This window comes from Zingiber officinale, chromosome 9A (genome assembly GCF_018446385.1).
Source record: "Zingiber officinale cultivar Zhangliang chromosome 9A, Zo_v1.1, whole genome shotgun sequence".
Lineage (NCBI taxonomy): Eukaryota > Viridiplantae > Streptophyta > Magnoliopsida > Zingiberales > Zingiberaceae > Zingiber > Zingiber officinale.
In genome coordinates, this window is record NC_056002.1 from 55,257,950 (window position 1) to 55,266,699 (window position 8,750).

The window sequence follows — 8,750 nt, forward strand, 5'->3', positions numbered from 1 at the left end:
AGATAAGGTTAGGAGAAAAATTCTAAGTTATCCGGCTTACCGTCCTTGCTGATCAGACCTAAGAGTTGATCGAACATAGTGTGCCTCGTCGACGACATGAAAGCTAAGTGAAGAACAAGTGAGTAGCTACATTCTATACAGTCGAGCTGGTGATATTCGGGCCGAGTGGCAGCCTGTCAGTCTATCGGCCTATAGCGGGACTCACATCCATGTTATATCATACTCTTTTAGAAGTTTGTGTTGCCGACAACAAAGAATGTCTTATAGATAAATCATACTTAGGAAACTTTTAGACTGTCACATTACAGATGATCCCATCCGGAGGCTGAGTCGGACAGAGGTCGGTCGTGGTGGACTGGGCGTTGACAGAAAGTCGCGGGCGATGCAGGCTCCCCACGGGTGGCTGACGCCGCTACAGTACCCTGCGCACACTCAGACGATCCCCCCCTCTCCACGTTAGAGACCGAGACCCAGGGAAAAAGTCCCCGGATCAAGCCCTCCGACGCTCAAGTCAGGTCCTTTTTCCCCAGAAAGAACAGAGACAAGCCAAAGGAAAAAACAGTTGTGGAAAAAAGGTGACGAGAAAATGTGTGCGCGTACCTGCGTACGAGGGATTTCTCCCCTTTTATGCATCCTCCTGCTAGAACCTGCCCTCCTGTCAGAAAACGTTAGACACCTCGCTTTGTCCGCTAGTCCCGTACACCTGTCGCGCTGTTATTTGCTGTGAGAGCATCTTTCTGTTTAGGAACCTCCGCCTTCGCACTTGGATTTTGTCCTGTAGTGAGAGACAGCTGGCAGACTACTACTGGCTATGAGGGCGTCTTTTCGTTTCAGGAACCTTCGCCTTCGCCCGCATCGTTGGTATGTAATGATTACCCCTGACGGACCGTTGAGATTCTCCGCTCCCGTATTACCTAGCTCCTCCGCTTCATGGTGTCCTCGCACCAGCCTGCGCCTGTGGTTCGCCTTTCCAGGCTTCCAACTCGCAGACCTATAGCCCTAACTGTCTAGACATAGCTACGCTGATCTCCATCCTGCATCCTGCGCTTTATACTTCCTGGCCCTCAACCGCAGGTCTGTAGCTCGGGCTGCTTCCGCTCAGCTCTGCCAACCCTGACCCATTGGCCTATACTTCCAATTCTTGGCTTCTGCTTAGCTCTGCCGATACCAACCTGCATCCTGCACTTTGTACTTCCTGCCCCTCTACTGCAGGTCTGTAACTCGGGCTGGCCCTGCTTAGCTCTGCTGATCCTGACATGTCTCCGCCTGGTTCTGCCGATGCTGAGCCCTGACTGCCCTGTTAACTTGCCTTTTCGAGCGCCAGTTAGCCATGACTATTGACCGCCACCTCCTCGTGACTTTTGACTGTCACGCGGCCTTGACTCTTCTCTTGGGCCCCTCCGATACCAACCGTATCAACAGAGATTTACGTGCTTACTTAACGAAAGATGTTAAGGACACTTTTCGACTTGTCTTTTTTAGGAAAGCTTTGGAAAATGTGTATATGCTTTGGGATGAGTACATAGGCGCTACAATGACACTATAAAAAGGGGCCTTCATTTATAGACGGAGTATACGATGCTCCATTATGCTATACACTCTTTGCTACTACTTAGCTTGCTTCTATTACTTTCTTCTTGAGACCGAGTATTGAATTTAGTGTCGGACGGTTAACGTCGAAACCTCTTCCTTAGCCTATACTAACGCTCCTTGTATTATAGAATAGTGTAGAGTCTTTACTAAGTTAACAGCAGAGCTACATTCCTAGCTGACCGTTACTTTATAGTGCTACTTATCAATGAGAACCAAATCAAATCTTCTATTACTTGAATACTCCTACGTTTTTCTTATGTTCAACTGTGCTTAAAATCAGACTATTATTCTAAATTGTTTATTTTTCTATCAAGTATTTTAGCTTCGTAGCAACATTCTTACTTTGCCAAATCTATTAGGGCGTGCACACATGATCATGGTTTAGCTTTATGCTCATCCATATCTAACACTATATTACGAATCTAGGTTGGTTTATATTTTCCACCAAGTCAGAGAAAAAACAGTTTCAAATTGTACTGCCTTTTATTATCTTCATATGTTTCATCTTCATAACATTTGGATGAATTTTCATCCCTTGATATTTTTATTGTCAAATTACATCACGTCCTCGGTACTCATTTTTGATATGTTACTCATTTTGGATATGTTAGAGGACTTAGAAATGAACCAAAGCCAGTTAGATGAACTTCTTCAGATGCTATCTCATCCAGATTAAGTAACGTAGCATTGCGTAAAAAACTTAAATCCATCAAACAACGACTAGAAGATACAGCAAAAGAGTTGGCAAACACCCAAGTTCAATTAGCAAACATCCAACAATGAGTTGACAGTAGTGAGATCCGGACAAGATATATTTGAACAAATTTTCAATCGGTTGGCACTTGGAGCATTACAATCCTCCTCGATATTAGATCTTGATGTTGAAGTTTTGGATTTGATGTTAGATTTGTGAACTTAATGTTATGAACTTGATGATGATAAAGTGTGTGTTATAAATTTGTGACTGTGCGTGTCGCGCATCATATCAGTATTTTTTTTTAATTTTTAAATTAAAAAATAATTAAAAAATTTCTTTACGATTTTATTTATAGGGTACAGGCTTTGGGTATAGTGTTAAAACTATTTTTTTTTAGATTTTACCTATAGGGTTTAGACTTTTTAATTAAGTTATAGTGTTTGGTTTAAAAAAAAATTAAAATAAAATTAATTTAAGTATTTATTGAGTATTGTAATGTGTTTAGGGGATATATCTATATATTAAATTTTAAATAAGGAAATGTTGAATTTTTTAAATTAAAAAAACTAAAAAAAAATTAAAAAACATTGATATTGTGCACACAATATCAATACTCATATATATATATATATATATATATATATATATATATATATATATATATATATATATATAATGAAAATAGAGATAAAAATAAAAATAAATATAATAAATAGCAATAGAGACGAAAAATGGAATCCGATTATCTAAGGTCCACTTTTTCGGGCCACAGGCCCATTTCCCATTGCCATATAAAGACGCCAACAGAAAGAGGGTTGACCTCTTCTCCCATCGTCCCTTTGGAACCGTTCCTCTTTTCTTAGAACTCTCTTTTACCTCTCACATCAAGGAAAGGTTCGATCTTCTTCTTCCCTTTCATACATTCTCATTTGCCTCAACGGATAAATCTTTTTTTCTTCTTCCTTTTGTCCTCGTGCCCAACTCAGAAGGTTCTATTACCTCTGCGGATTTCCTCCACTCGTTGGATTTTTTTTTTATTTTATTTTTATTTTTTATAATCATTGAGGTAGACGGCCTTTCCCTGATTCATCTACTGGCTAAATCCGAAGCACAGCTTATGCACAGATCAGCTTATTATTGTACCTAATTGGTATTTCTTTAAGCCTTCTGTTAATTGTTCACTTTGATTGTCTTTATGTTTGCTTAGATCCTTTCTGCAATTAGGTCAAATGCTTGCATTTATAATTTCGTTTTGCAACAATAAGTAACATATTAGAAACATGTTACTTATTCTTGTCTTCTTTTGCAACCATACCTTAGTTTTCAGCGTCTAGTAATGGTAGTAATGATCGCTAATTAATTTCGGTCGGAGACTTATCATATTAAGCTTTATGATCACAACTATCATAATTCTTATTGTTTCTATAATACCATATTTGGCATGATATTTTCCATATACCACTTAGATAAGTTGGATAAATATGCATATTGGAGTATAAAGAGCAGCTCAGTATATGAAACTCCCATCAGAGTATATCAAATTAATTGTACGCAGTCTTACCTTGCATTTTGTAAGAGTTGTTTCCGCAACAACCCCATGACCTCAAGGTACAATAACTTTATTAGTTGCGTCAAGACTCCCTTTCATATTGGAGTATATAGTAATAATATCATACAATGGTTTCTTTCTCTTTTCTTTTTCATTTATTGCTTAGTAATCTTGTATTGTTCCTTATTGTTGTATTTATTGTATACTTATATGTTTATCTTCTTGTTTAAAAGTTAGTTGTACTCCAGAAGCAATTTGCAAAGGTGAAAGTGTAGAGGGAATGTAGAAGTGATTCACCAACAAGTTATAGGCCGTAGAGTAGGAACCTGGTCTTCCAAACCACATAAAGGATAAATGTTTGTTTGTTTGTCTTTTGCGTTTGTATTTGATATATCTCTTGCGTACTAACTCTATTATAGACAAGAGCAAACAAATTGAAGTGTTTGGCTATTCACTTCCCTCTCTAGCTTTACTATCGAACTAACAAAGTGTTTTGGCATGTCCTTGAAAAATACTTCGGATGTTTCACTAACTTAATACTTGTTTCCTATTTTACTTTAGCGCCATATTGCTAATTATCAAGGAAAGAGCTAATAAAATTCTCCACAATGACTATGGAAAAGGATTTATTTGATGTAGTGGGACCGGTACATCTTACCTCTATAGATTGGTAACTATGATTTTATTTTAATTTTCTTTACGATTATATTTCATATATTTCAAGATTGTTGCATATTCTAAATATTTGAGGAAGAAATAATTATTGCTTTATTATTGTATTCATAGAAATTGGTACTTGTTTTATTATTGTATGCTTGTTACTCCTAATTCACATTAGCAAATGCTTAAATTCATACGATAATGAATATTCATCTATAAGAGTATCTAATATAAGGATGATCTTCTATTTAATATATATTATTGTTGAGATTTTTGAGCCGCAAAAACCGCTTTTTGCGTTGCGGAAACCTCGAAATCCCATGCCACCGGATCCGTGCGAACATTAAAAGAACAAAAAAATTTCGTGTACATGTTTTTCTATCCTAGATCTACATTAGATCTACATGGTTAAGAGATTACCCTTGTAGCGAAGCCCTTCGCGAATCCCGCTGGTCCAAAAGTTGCCGGATCTCGAGTGTGTTCAAGTGGACACACCTCTATACGTATCCACACGAACAATAGAGATGGAGAAAACACTTAGAGTGTGCTAGCACTCTAAAGGTGTTCGGCCAAGGAGGAGGAAGAAGCAAGGAGGAATAATAATGATCGATCATGAAAATAAGAGTAAAAAATGGCTTAAGTATTTTCATCTTATGAAAATACTTAATGCTCATTAACACCATTAATGAGCCTCATTAATGAGCCTTAATGAGTATTTAATATTCTTCATTAGATGACCATTTTGAAACTCATTCGAAATTAAATCTAAAATTCAAATTAAATTCCATTTATCATTGAATTCAAAATTCAATGAATATCATCATTAAGCCTCACTTGAATCTAACTCAAGTCTAGCCTCACTTGAGTCTAACTCAAGTCTAATCTCACTTGAGTCTAACTCAAGTCTAACCTCACTTGAGTCTAACTCAAGTCTAACCTCACTTGAGTCTAACTCAAGTCTAACTCAATCGAGTCTTACTCAATTAATCTAATTTAGATCACTCTTAATCCAATTTAGTTCATCACATGAACCTAATCCTCTAGGTACATCAAATGAACCTAATCTCCATCTAATTGCCCTTTGTGTGTGACCCCATAGGTTCTTGTAACGTTGGCAATGCTCCTAAACCCATTTAGAAGCATAAGTAATGAGCGGTATCTAGCAACACATCATTACTACCCAAGTTACAAGAATGTTGAGATCCAACATCACCTTGTGACTACCAATTGTGACTCTTCACAATATATGACAAGTGTCCTTCTATCCTTGACATCTAGATTGATCAATTTGAGGCATAGACGGTGTCATCCTCTGATCAATCTAAATCTTGAACTCCAAGTAGACTCACTCTAATCAAATGAGCTCAATATCTCATATTGACTCATTTGGGCATGGCCATGCACTTAGTGGTCTCACTCTATCAAGAATAACGATGTCACTCCCGTTATATAGGAGGGATAGATCTCATCTACATCACTCACATCCCTCCGCATAATTTGTTACATACCCAGTAATCGCCTTTATAGTCCACCCAGTTACGGGTGACGTTTGACGAAGCCAAAGTATGTAACTCCTTATGTAGGGAACCATGGTGACTTCATGTCCAAGGACTAATAGTCATACTAATAGTCACATGAGAAAGTATATGACACTCATATAACGATCCATGATACTTTCTCATAGCGGGTCAGTATACATTCTCCAATGCATACCCATGTGTCAACTTGATATCTCTATATCCATGACTTGTGAGATCAAGTCATCAAGTTGACCTACATGCTAGTCTCGTCGCATTAACATTGCCCCTGAATGTTAATACTTGACTAGGAATGATTAAGAGTAGTGTTCTCTATACCATCTCACTATCGATTCAACCAATCGATTGATATAGATAAGAACCTTCTACTCAAGGACGCTATTATACTTAGTTATTTGGTACCAATACAAGTAAGTATAATAACCAAAACAAACGCCTTTATATACATAAGAATATGATACAATGAGTCCATACAACAATCATCATATGATTGGCTATAGGGCTCTAACTAACAATTATAAAAAAAAAGGACAACCTAGTGCACGAAATTTCAGTCATAGGAAAGGGGCTGTTTTTGAGATTTAAACCTCTAGGTCTCACGGCAACAACTTTACCATTGTGCCAAAACTCCCTTTCTATTTAATACATGTTATAGCATCTATAAATACTCTTGAATTTCATGATAAAATGTGTTCTTAAATCAATTACATTCACTTCAACTTTGCATATGTATTTTGGAGATATGAAGTTCACCATGTGACGCCTAGTTTTTAAACTAATTAAATTATATACCAACATTATAGTATTTTTCATAGTCATTCGTTGCATTCTTATATAATGGTAGAAAAACAAGTGTCCTTTTTTATCCATATCGTCAAAAGAGCACCACTCTTTTAAAATTTATCAAAACAGTGCTCCACCCATAATTCGATTTCCAAAATACCCTTCTGTGTTCCACCTTGGAGCAACTATGACCAAAGCTACCCCACTTTAGGGTTTTAATTTATTTGATGTGAAAAAATAGTCTTTTAACTTTTTTTTTATCTAATCATTATACAGGAATTGCTTGCACCATCGGAGATCAGTCATTGCATGTTTGGTACAAGGTGCCTATGTCTTAGAGCTTGATAGGCAATACGATCGCAAAGGCCATGATGCCATTGCACCTCCTTGGTGGGAGTCATTTGGTTTTGAACTAACCGGAACACTTATTGATGATGTTGATTCTTCAATATTTGGTGCCATTTACAAATATAAACCTCCTGCCTCCAAAGATTCCTCAGTCGAAGATGCTCCTAAATTTGTCATCGCGTTCAGAGGTACAGTACGTCGGAAGGAATCTTTAACTCGAGACAGCTTGTTAGACCTGAACATCATCAAAAATGGCCTTCACAAGACATCCCGTTACACAATTGCTATGCAAGCAGTACGAAATGTAGTCTCTACTGCCAGGAGTTCCAATATTAAGGGCCACTCTGGGATCTGCCATTGCAATACTAGTCGGCAAGAACATGGCTTGCTTCTTCAACCTTTCTTTTCAACCCACCCTTTGTCTCAGCTCCGATTGAGAGCATCAAAGACAAAACCATAAAGCAGGGAATCCGTATCGCAGGCAGTTTGATCACAGCTGGTCTTTCCATCGCCTTGAAAGACAAACTCGAGGAATCTTCGCCGAAAGACTCCTTCGCCATTCTAGCAACGTGGATGCCACATCTCTTCGTGAATCCAAGTGATTATATCTGCTCTGAGTACATCGGCTATTTTGAGCACCGAACTTTCATGAACAAGCTTGGATATGGGAATATTGAGAAGCTCGCGACTCAGAATTCCATCGGGTGCCTATGCGTAAGAGCATTTGGAAACGACTCTGACCCCTTACACCTGCTTCCATCGGCAAATCTAACGGTAAATCTGAGTCATTCCCCTGATTTTACAACTGCTCATGCCGTACACCAGTGGTGGCTGCCTGATCAACATTTGCAATCCAAGCAACATCATTATCTCGAGATGCATCGTTAGAATTGTTCTTGTTCTTGTTCAAGACACCGATGGATCATTCATTTATCACAACAATTGTTCTTGTTCTTGTTGTGATAAATGCCAATTTGCTTATGTATTCAGTAATCTAACTCTCTAATTCGGTCTGTGAATATACTAAATGCATTTGTTGCTATTAAAAGTGAGAAGATCAAGTTGCAATAGGACTTCATCTTTTGTAGCTTATAATATAGAGATTATATTGCGATTGGTATGAATCAATCATCTTACTTTATGTCTCACAAACTCTTCTCAATTATTCATTGTTTTATACATTGTGACTTCGACTTCGGAACTTGATTGGAAACCTCGAAATGTTACAGAAACTTAGATGGTGGAACAACGATAGATATTTTCACCTAAACGAAGCTAGTTTTGAATTTATGGATGCGAGAACAGAACAGGCAAAATAACTTTAATTCTTTTGGAGGACTGATACTGCCAATATCGATCTCACTGTAGGTCAGCGCGATATGTCTACACGGCCTTAGTAAAGTTTCCGACATGAACTTAACTTCCTGAGTTCTTCATGTAGTTCTATCTCTGAAAAACTTTGTGCCACTCTGATATCTCTGAAAAACTTAGTAAATTACTTTTATAACATTCAACATAAAAAAAAAAGGAAAGATAAGGAGTAATTGAAATCTTTTTTTATGTGTTTAATAGCATATAGATA

The 8,750-nt window shown here is 37.5% G+C and overlaps 1 pseudogene; it reads left to right on the forward strand.

The window, feature by feature from the left end:
• Nucleotides 1-3,113: 3,113 nt before the first annotated feature.
• Nucleotides 3,114-8,238, forward strand: LOC122021019 (annotated as a pseudogene).
• The last annotated feature ends 512 nt before the right edge of the window (nucleotides 8,239-8,750 follow it).